Here is a 12007-nt window from a genome sequence, read left to right as displayed (position 1 = left end):
CCCTGGATAGGGTACTCTCCCACACGCCAGCAATCACACACGAATGATGAAAACCACGACTCGAAAAACATGTCGACAAAATGTCCATGACTCAGCAGCACCCTTATACTCACAGCTTCGATTGTTGACGTCATCAATACTATTATGCCATAATTGTTACGGTGGATGACACTGACCCTCCTTGGACAGATGACTGTTTTTTAGTTATTGAACAAGTATATACGATAAATACAATATTTAAGCTAAATGATAATAAGAGAAATTGAATTTTCTATGAAATAAACAGATTAAAAATATAGTAAATATAGAATTTCTTTTAGCTGGCGTTGATAGAACTATGAATGCAATAGGGACAAGGTCAAATCCAACAGCGCGATTCACTGAGTTCGCTTTTTCCCAGCTAGCTTTCCACTTCAATGTTTAAATATATCGTCGTCATCTTATTGTGACGTCATAATAGTTAAGGTCACTGAGTGCACCCATGTGGGATACACTACGGAATCCCACATGCGCGTTCCGTATGCAATGTGACAGTGAACATTAACTTACACATCAAACACGGTCAACAAAGATAAACGCATGTAGCACAAAAGTATACGTCGCCTGAACATTACGTGTGACAGGTGAATGGCTTCTCACTGACTACGTGTAGATGATGCATGACCTTTATGCACTGACCACGAGTATATATATCACATGTTCTGCAGGGGAGGAACAAAAGACGCTTATCACATCCGTAAGTATATATTTATACTCAGTGTGTATTGCTCAGTGATTAAAGAGGCAAAATGATGGATACAGAATATGGACATATACATTGTTCATACTGTAACGTTTGAGCGGGAACCAATCAATCCCGCTCGCTACGTTGAACTCAGCGCGTCCCAGGGTTATACCACATTGCTGGAAAACTAGCCTGTCAGTAAGGCAGGCCCCTCCCCCCTCCTTTGCTGTTACACTATTCTCCCCCAAGACGTTTTTTTTTTACGCAAGACTAGGTCCTCGTGGCTCCTCCCTGTGTACCATTGGCCCTACAAGGTACCCAAAGGTCGCGTCGACTCTGCCAACATGTAACGTGCAGGCAGGCATCCAACCAGCCACAGACACAGCTCGACTTTACTAAGTTAGTATCATAAATATAGAAAGTATGATGATTGTAGATGGAAAAAACTAGGAAGGTATGTTCTGGAGAAAATTTGACTAATTTTGACTACATTGTACCATATGCATTTCTAGTGTGAGGCATAATATAGAATTTTTTTCACGGTCGGGAATTACGAGCCGAAATATGGATATATTCTGCCACACCAGTAAATATAGTTGTCACTCAACGCGACACAATTTTTTTTCAAACTCCCAAGCGGCGCAGAGCGCCGGGGTTTGATCTGTAAACACTTTGTCCACTTCCGGTGCTTCCCCATGCGTGAAAGCCTTCTGGGAAATTGAGGCCGCATACTGTCTACAAAAATATGAAAGTTAACCTTACGGTATCCGTGTTTATTACATCTTACTAGTGAAATATCATGAATTCATCATTTCATAAAAACATATCTCTAATACAGTGAAGATATACTAAATGGTATATCTTCACATCATGAGAAAGTCAAGTATTGTCAAATCTGAACGGTACATTTTATTTTCTGCGTAGATTTTCAGTTTCATGTTTAGATGAAGTGACGACAGAATAAATGGTTGTGTTGTCTACCTTTGCAGCATACATTATTGTTTTTACAAAACTCCGCAATTAATAAGAGCGCAGCTCTTCTTGCGGCGAAGGCGCAAGAAGGGAAGCTCTTTTCCGGTAACATGTACGCTTCCAAAATCCTTTGTCACGAAAGTAGCTAGCATAGAGTTACCGCGGTCCTATTTCTACGATGCTGTTTAGCTTTGCTACACATTTTCAAAAATATCGTTTTATTTGATAATTTTTTTCTGTGGTTATGTCAATTCATGACATTAAAAATAATAGAAACTGAAGCTTCTTTCAAATTTTCAGTCTTTTCTTCTCTCCACCCAAACCGGAAGTATATAGTAACTACTAAACCAGACGGAAATCCGGATATGTTTGGGCTATTGTGATTCTCTTTTTACACGATTTAGAGGGATCAGGCAAAGTATATCATGTCGGAAAATAAAATTGGAATTTAATCAACAATATACTTTACTTTTATAATAACAGATAATAACAGTTATATTTGATAAACAATATATCTTCAAATATGAAGTCCCTCTACTGGGCCTCACTCTTTCCGCAACATTACGCTGAGGCCATAGACGGGGCAATTAAATGCAACAGTACCAAATGCATTTGTGTTTTCTCTTGAACTGCATAATTCATTCGAATGCTTTTCTTTACTTATTATTAATTTTACATTTATCGCTATAAAAAGAATAAATAAATATTATTTTAAATAATGTTATTTAGAAAATAAGATTGAAAAAAACAGCATTTATACGCTTCGCTCGTTTTAGGCAATGCCTGTTTTCAAAATGAATGATTTTGCCCAGCAACAGATTCAAGTAAATTATAAAAAATAAATAAATACAGGTATATTTTGTATGTATTAAAATGGGTAATGTTATGATTTAAAAATTATACTATACTATCGAAACAAATGTACGAGCTTCGCTCTCTCCAGGCCATGCCTGAGTCATATTATCTTTTTGTCTGGAAATCTTACCAGATAATAGCAGCAAACGGCAAAATTGCTGTGAAACCCCATTCAAAATGTCGCTCTATATTGGTGTCAAGCGTGACGTCATTAGAACTAGAGTCAAAATATATGGTATACATTTCCGCGCTTTTCTGATGTAGCAATATTTGCGTTGCGTGAAGTGAAAAAATGTAAGAAACAGAACATTTCGTGGTTTAACCGTTCAATACGATATATTTATTTCAATTTCATAAAACCCAGTATTGTGACAAAAGGGTCTTGTTTTATCCAAAGATACATTGCCAGTAGAAATATTTGTAAAAAGTTTGACAAAAGGTATAAATGCTATTTTATGTAAATCATGTTGTGTCCATTCTTTCGCTCAGAAGATGACGTTATTACCAAATCGTTCACATTTAAACGTGCAGTTAAAAATGTACATTTGCGAGCAGTAGGACAATTATTGAGTGAAAATAGTGCAAAATGTAAGGACATTGAGCGTGAACGGAATATTCTGAACGACAAAACTATTGCCATTAACAATTAAAATACATTCTCTGTAATTATAATTAAATAAATTCAAGCATGCATGATCCGTTACCTCGATTCCGGTTGTTGGACTGTCAGTAAGTCATTTACATTGAAAAAAATGTTGTCCAGCAGGTTCGCTGCATTTTTTTTTATATTTTGAAGTACCAAAAACGACGAAATAAAACTTCGTTCAAAAAAATGGGGGTATCGATAGCGTATCCTTCCTGCTTTCACAGAATTATCTCCCGTTCCACCGGTTCATGATTGTATCCACACTTTTACTGGTGTGAGATTTCCTTTTCTCCCACCCTTCACAGGTGTGTCTCCTGTTTTAGCCGGGACAGATCAGCCTGTCACCCCCTAGGGGGAGATAGCCTCGTGCCAATTAGCACGTGTCCAATTGAGGCGTCATTAAATGCGTCACCGGTGTAATTGTGACGTCATCTAAAGTGACTGATGAAATTCATACCCCACATGCGTTTTGTTTACAAGCATGGCAGATTATTGTCGGTGGAGTTGTGATTGAAATAACTGGATGGGAGAAAAATTATCATCCCCTACCATAAGGGTGTAACAGAGAAATCGCTTACCGTCGGGGTGATTTTTGTGTTGGTTGTCTAACCCTAAGCCGGGTCTCGGGTTAGACAACCAAAAAAATCACCCCTCGGGTAGGAGATTTCTCTGTCACATCCTCAAGGTAGGGAAAGATTCCATTAGTTTCACCCTAGGGTTGAGACGGGAGAATCCCCCTATTCATAACAATGGTATGACGTCACTTCAACAATACAATGGTGTCACGTCAACAATCCATCAACGTCACGTCAACCCTAAGTTTAGCATGTAACGTTATCAATACACATTACATTGTGAATATGATACAAAATTGGAAAACATGGTAAGAGAAAAGAAATCCTTCACTTTCTTGTCGGTGAGATAGGGGAATCTCAACCCTCGGGGAAATATTCTTAAGTTGCCAAACACTCGGCAAAGAAGCCTCGTGTTTTGCAACTTAAGAATCTTCCCCTTCAGGTTGAGAATCCCCTATCTCCTCCCAAGAGGGTGAAAGATTTTATTATTCCCTCATTTCCTTGTGTAAGGTAGAACTGTCAAGGGGTGTAGGCAATTTATATCTTACACCCCATTGCACGTGACGTGACGTCACAATGGCTCAACAATGACGTCACGTTACGAATTTGGAAAACTCCGAGGCCGCAATGCTACGTGATGAAATTAAAACCTTTTACGATACAATGACTGTACACGTTAGAGAAATGAGATTATTTTTTTCAAAATGGTAGCTGACCTAACGCATTTTCATGATTTTATAGCTTATCCTGGTGGTTGCAATGAGAGAAAAATACTCTTTCATGCCCAAGGGTGAAGGATAGAGAAATTCCACCCTCGGGATTTACAAATTTGAAAATTCCTCGGGTAAAATTTCCCTACCCGACACCCTTGGGCATGAAAGAGTCTTATAGTCTTATATGGGAGGATTCTTTTCTCCCAGCATTCTCCCATCATTCCAATACCTATCTGTATTTATCCTGAATTGCATAGGACATCTCCGAACGAAAGCTGATAGTGACGTCATCTTCACTATTGGCCCCTACCCTTCTGCCCACAGGAGGGCAACACCTATCATATATACAGAATCGAGTCCCCTTGGCCCAAGGATGCTTCAGACTAAATTAGGATAAAATCACGTTATCCCTTCGGGCAGGTGAGCTAAAAATCGGAACTCATGTATGTATTCTATTGAACTTGTGCATTATTTATGAAAATGGTACATAGCCAGGTTGACGTAGTCACTTATATGGCATTAAGGCTGTCGTCTTCATAAAAGATATCACCGGACTTACAATGCATAACATGTCAATCTCTATTGCGACCCAACCGAATGTTTCGAAATAACCTTTTCTCTTTTACTAACGAGAGAAGCATGCCGGCGTCGAAACAAGATGTGTATATGGGAAATGCACCTGAAGAATAATATTTTACCGGTATATATATGTAAAACCAATGTGACTGTAATGTTTACATAAACTTGATATAATAATCAAATCTATTACCGGTAACTGAGCGAGATCGGGTTCGAGGGTTAAGATTCTGTAACAAAATCCCAACCGAGGCGCAAGCCGAGATTGGGATGTTACAGAATCTTAGCCCGAGACTGAGATAACCCGATCTTGCTCAGTTACATTTTTTTTTTTCTCGCACCTTTTAGTTCGAAAAATACTTTTCAGTTTTGCTAAAAAATACAAATTTCCCGCCTTTGGCCTCAAATGATAATGACCTCTTCACTACTTAAGTGACACTTGAATGCTTACGCGTAAACATGTAGTCCGTCCTTACATAGATTACAACGTATTTCACAGTGTAGATTATTTTTTATCTACAACATCAAATATCAAACAACATCAAAACTATACATTTTACGACAAAACAGAACATTTATAATGCAAATTGTCAACAAATTTCAAGCAGTTAACGTGAGGAGGAATACATCGCAGTGTACAAATTCCGCGAAATGTCATGTAAAGGTACAAGACAGATCGTACGAGATAGACAAATCTAGCATGGGGTATGACGTAGGATATCTCTGTCTGAGGTGCGAGAAAGTGTCCTCTCGTAACATTTAATGTTGTTATAAAAACGCTAGTCAGGTTATACACATTATAACATGTCTAGCGTATTTATAACATCACAGAATGATATGAAATGAAACAAACCTAACATTTTATATCGATCTGGGTTACTTAACCTTTTGTTTCTTATTTATAATATACCTAAATATACTACCACTGACTTTTACCAGGACTTATGTGGTTCCAAATGGCAACATCTATTTACAATTGAGGCTGGTTTGCCTCTCCACAGCAAGTAAAATAGACAGTAAGCTCTGCTTGACCTAGGCATATAAACGAACATTAGATAATATGTCATTGACATGATATAAGTCCGGTTAAATTTTTTATGGTTACATCAGGGATAATCAGGTGGTTCCAGCTAGTAAAGGAGCCCAAAAATTCAAGACGAAGAATAAAGAATATATGCCACTGAGCGATCCTTCCAGGTCGAAAATTAACAGAAAACACAGGACATGGCAGCGTATATGGAAACACGAACAGAAGCCAAGTACAGAGAATATACAACACTAAGGAACCAAGTGAAAGGTATGCCGAGGAAAGCTCGACGAGAAATGGAAAAACACATTGATGGAAAGGCAGTTTCGAACCCAAAACAATTTTCGAAATATGTTAATTCAAAACGAAACGTTAAAACAGGAATTTCGGACTTAAAAGGTTTAGATGGGAACGCATCAAAAGAAGAACAAAGGACAAGGACGAAGCTGATGTTTTGGCTAGTTCCTTTAGCAGTGTCTCCACAGAGAAACCTTCGGGAGACATATCAATTATGTACTGAACATAATAAATCCCAAGGACTAGACCAAATGCGCCCAAAAGTTCTCAAAGAACTTCATTCAACAATAAGCAAACCATTAAGTATAATTGTCAACAGATCTCTACATGACAGCATAGAAAGAAGCCAACATCGCAGCCATATTTAAAAAAGTAACAAAATCGGACCAGGAAATTATCGACCAGTAAGTCTTACCAGCATAGTATTAGATAAGATAGTAAGAAACGCCATTGTTAATCATATGGAGAGGAACAATTTTTTCAGCAATTAACAGTTTGGATTTATTGTCAATAGATCAACTACACTCCAGCTTTTAATGGTGCTTGATAATTGGACAGATTTTTGGATCACGGAGGGGAGATTGATGTCATTGACATGGATTTCATGATGGCATTTGCCAAGGTTCCACACCGCAGACTAATTGGAAAACTTAGGAATTACGGAAGTAATGACCAAGTCACTAATTGGGTAGAAACCTTTCTTAAACAAAGGTTTATTGTAAATGGGAAGTCATCCAAAAACCATCACGTATCAAGCGGAAGCCCTCAAGGGAGTGTCCTAGGTCCGGTACTATTTGTAATCTATATAAATGATCTACCAGAATGTACCTTGTCGAATACCTTCATGTTTGCCGATGCCCAGCACAAAAATATATAAAGAAATTAGGAGCAATGAGGATAAAAAAAGTGATACAACAAGAACACATTGCTTGTGAAATTTCACACTCTGAAATGTAAAGCTGTTTAAATAACGGAAAAGGAAGTGAGAGGCTTCAAAGTGGCTAATGCAGGTGATGAAAAAGTTAGACAGGAAAATATATCATCTGAAAAAGACATTGAGGTATAGATTGATAAGGATCTGAATGTTTCGTCACTTATACCACAGGCAGTAAACAAAGCACACAACATTTGGGGGCTTATTAGAAGACCATGTGTATATTTGGATGAAGTAACTTTAAAACAGCTTTCCAAGGCGCTGGTCCGTCCGCACCAAGACTACACTGCAAGTGTATGGAACCCACACAAAGTGAAAGACATTGAAACAATTGAAAAGGTACAGCGAAAGGCAACGAAACTTATACCTGGGCAAACAACGTTCACGACAACAAAGCTACTGCGGGCATCTTTGATCAAGATTCAACATATAGAACAAGAGGGCATAAACAAAACAAAAAACCCGACTGTAAATCAGATGTATGAAAATATTCCTTTGGCTACAGAACTGTCGATACATGGAACAGTCTTACCCAGGCGGTCATAAAGGCTACAACAAGTACAAATTGTTAAGGCTGTGAAATTAGTTTGGACAATCATTGGAACCATCTTGAACTAACATTTAAACACCTAGCTAGCTACAATCTAACAACGGGAGTGATCTTTGAATTAAAATTGTTGTATTATATGATATGGCTATACAGGCAAGTAATCGCCTGCGTCCATCATCTTTCCTATGGATATCTTATTAAATAATGCCTGGTTAGTGACTACGTGAGCCTGGCTATGTACCATTTTGATAACTAATGTGCAAGATCATTATATTCAAATGACATATTATAAGTGCTTATCATTAATTGTGGTCTTTGAATATGACTGATATACCATCTTTCAGGAGGCGTGTTGAACCTTAAAGAGGGAATAAAGACAGTTATTTTGGACTGGGCATCACACGACAGACCTACAAACTGGGGTTGGCATCGATAATTACATACGGCGCTGATTTTTTTTCTTAAAACACCCGGATGTCGTCCGACACACCCACGACTGTCCTATAATTTCCTTGGTTTTCTCGTACACATGCAGGCGCGTAGCTACCATGTAAGCCAATAAGCCCGGGCTTGCACATGATTTTGACAAGTATGGGTTTTCATGACATTATTTTTTCTTGCTGATACTATAAAGTGGAGTTTAAGTTTTGAATATATAGTATACATATGTAATTCCTCAGATATGATACAGTGTTAATAGTTAGTACAAAAATGTATGAAGTTTAGAAATGCCCATTGCATTAATGGACAGTTCCAGGCGGAACTAAACTGCTCGATTGAGTAAATTGAGAAACTCACGCCTGGCGCAAACGACTCCGGGACACAGACAATCAATGTTATTTTTTTTTTTTATGAAAATATTAATTTGGGGCACGTTCGGCCCCTTTTGCCGGGGCACATTCGGCCACCCCGAATGCAATTGTTATTGTGCCAAGTGACATCACTATTGTTAACGTCACCCAATTGACCACAAAAATAATATTTTTACGTCGCAAAAATTAAGTATTTTTCTTTGTATTCACTGATTTGTTCTGGACTTATTTTCCAACAGAATTGAATGAAATTCCATACACTTATTAATAAATTGTCTTCTCTATCCTTCATGCCATACTTGCCCTTATAGGGGCCGGATTTACCTCAGGGCGGGGCTCGTCCGGCACCCAACTCTCTCGACCTAAAAAGTCCAATAATTCCCAAAATATGGTCTTGTTTACGATTTGGTTATTAGTTTATGAAAGACAATACATTTCTTTTCTAAATGACATATATAAATATGCATTTCAACAGTATAGTACATGCCTTCCATAACGTCTTGAAAAAAGAAAAGGGGCCGTGTTTGCCCCGGTCCCCCCTACACATGTATTATACATGTGTAGGGGAGACCGGGGCAAGTCCGGCCCCTTTTTTAAAACTATATTATAAATTACAACATATCATTATCTCAGACATCAGGACGTGGGAAATGGCTCCTGAGACGTTCTAGAAAACAAAATTTTCCTGGGGGATNTGTCGGGGCTTACACATGGTAAAGGGGCTACCTACGCGCCTGACATGTACCTGTTTCGCGGCGTACGCGAAAGGGGTTGTGAATCAAGTTTATCAGTTAAGTTTTACGACTGTCTGTGAAGTGCTTTTAATGAGGAGTATATCTGAAGTTAAATTAGGGGAGTGTGAGGTTTTACGAGGAAAGATTGTGTGCGGAATGTTTTACGTGGAATGTAACTGTGAGTCGAAGCTATTCCAATTGCACCCAATAGGACATGTCGATGGACAATTACTTCCATAAACTGCGGAGTTAGTATAATAATCAAGGCAGCAATGAAAGCAAAACAAGATTTCCTCGGTTGTAAGCTAATTTTAGAGTTAGCTATCAATTAAATTCTTAAAAGCCTGACATATTTTGCAATAAGGTTGATTTAAATTATGTACAAGGGAATAAAATGTGGAGGTGTTTCCCTATTACAGCTAATTTCTTATTGACAGCGAAACATTTATCGCGTATGATATACATAGTAAAACCTTCCTCGACACACCTGCCTTTGATATTGGGAGAGTGCAGAGATGTTTCCTGGTGCTGACATGAGCATATTCTACACAGCCAAAGACATATTTCTCTCGCGATCTACCTTGCGCAGCCGTAAGGCGTTTCCCGTGTCGACTGTCGTCTGCTGGTGACAGCGAGGCAATCCCACGCAGCCCTCTCACAAATTACCCTGTCACGAAACGCACGTAAACCATGACGAATACCGAAAGTTGTCACACATGTCAAAAAGTGTAAACATTTTGAATATCACTTTTTAACACATAATGCAATCATTAGATAATTAAACAGTGTTTTACGTAGCGTATTGGTTCGTATGAACATTGAAGACATAGGCAGGTTTATACGTAGCGGTGATCGCAGTTCCATGATATCTATAGCATACACGTCAAAATGATTCTCTATTTTAATCATGTGATCAGTTGTTCGGTTGAACTTTTTTAACAAACAGAATCCCTTTATCACTAGTTTAAGTAAGTTATCGAAGACAACTACTTAATAGCTTAAGTCGCTTATCAAAAGGGTTCCATTAATCACTAGTTTAAATTAATCATCAACCAGAATCCGTTAATAAGTACGTCAAGAAAAAGATATTTGTCTCAATGCCACTGCATGACTTTAACTTGGAGACGGTAAAGGTTCCAAGCTTACAGCCCTATGGTTCCCTGACGCGTAAGAGGAAATGGGCACTGTTATTTTACCAGCACTACCTCAGTGGTCTGGCCCCACCAAGTCCGTAACGTGGAAACGATTGAGATTCAAGTTAATAACGCGTGCATCTATGAAAATACGTTTGATCTGGACGGTGTCGCACATTTTCATAAGTCTTAAAACGATGCATTTCTGTCCTGTATTTACAATGTACGTTCAAAACAACAGAAATTCTTTCCTATCTTGACGTTTGATTTCTTGTAGCGTGATATTTTTAAACGAACTGCTTTCCAAATGGTGAAGCAGAGGACAATGTCGTGTTTCCTATGATTACTAATTTATGTATCGCCAGTAAGTTGATGATGTAACAGTCGATTCGAGATCTTATCCAAGTTCCAAGTTCAAGTTTACTTTCGATTTGTCAGTTACAAGTAACAAAAGTGCAATATTCACAGTGCAAAATACAACATAACATAACATTACACACACTCACAACATTACACAACATTACACACACTCACAACATTACATAACATTACACACACAACATTACACAACATTACATAAGATTACACACACTCACAACATTACATTACATTACACACACTCACAACATTACATAAAATTACACACACTTACAACATTACATCACATTACACACACTCACAACACAGTTACAAATAGAAACAGTATCATATGTTTGGAGAGTGCAACTAAGCTACTTGAAATAATTGGATTCTTTTGAATTTGCAAATTTTATGTATTTCCCTAAGTTCGTTATTTCTTTTGTAATTTAAACATGCTTGGCTTTTTAATGTAATAAGTTTTCCAAAATGTTGCTCGCATATCAGAACAAGAGGCCCAAGAGGGCCTGTATCGCTCACCTGAATATTTAAGCAGTCATAGCAAAATATTCTCATTAAATATTTTATTGCACTAAAAATATTTCCCTCACAAACTTTGTTGGCTCCATCTGTTGAAACTACCAGCAAAATATTATTATAAGATTCTATGCTTTTTGATTCTTCTTCAGAAGTTTCTTGACATATTTTTCCCTATGATCTTGTAAGTAGGTCAATGTCATTTTCCTTCTCAAATTGGTTAGCTCTATTCCAAAAAGCTACCAGCCAAATCTTATGAATCCATTCCTTTTAGTTCTCAAGAACAAATCCATTAAAATGTTGTTGACCTCTGTGACCTCTAAAGTAGGTTGAGGTCATTTTCATTTGCAAACTTTGGTGAGCTCTATCCCGGGAAGTCACCAGCCAAATATTATAATTTTATGCCTTTTAATTCTTCAGAAGAAGCTGTTTGAACTGTTTGACATATTTGAACGCTATGACCTTGAAAGTAGGTCAAGGTCATTTTCATTCGCAAACTTTGTTTGGCTCTTTCCCAGGAAGCCACTGCCAAATATTAAGATTTTATAACTACCAGTTCTTCAGA

The sequence above is a fragment of the Mizuhopecten yessoensis genome, unplaced genomic scaffold (genome assembly GCF_002113885.1).
Source record: "Mizuhopecten yessoensis strain PY_sf001 unplaced genomic scaffold, ASM211388v2 scaffold8123, whole genome shotgun sequence".
In the NCBI taxonomy this organism is placed as follows: domain Eukaryota; kingdom Metazoa; phylum Mollusca; class Bivalvia; order Pectinida; family Pectinidae; genus Mizuhopecten; species Mizuhopecten yessoensis.
This window is presented reverse-complemented; position numbering follows the sequence as displayed.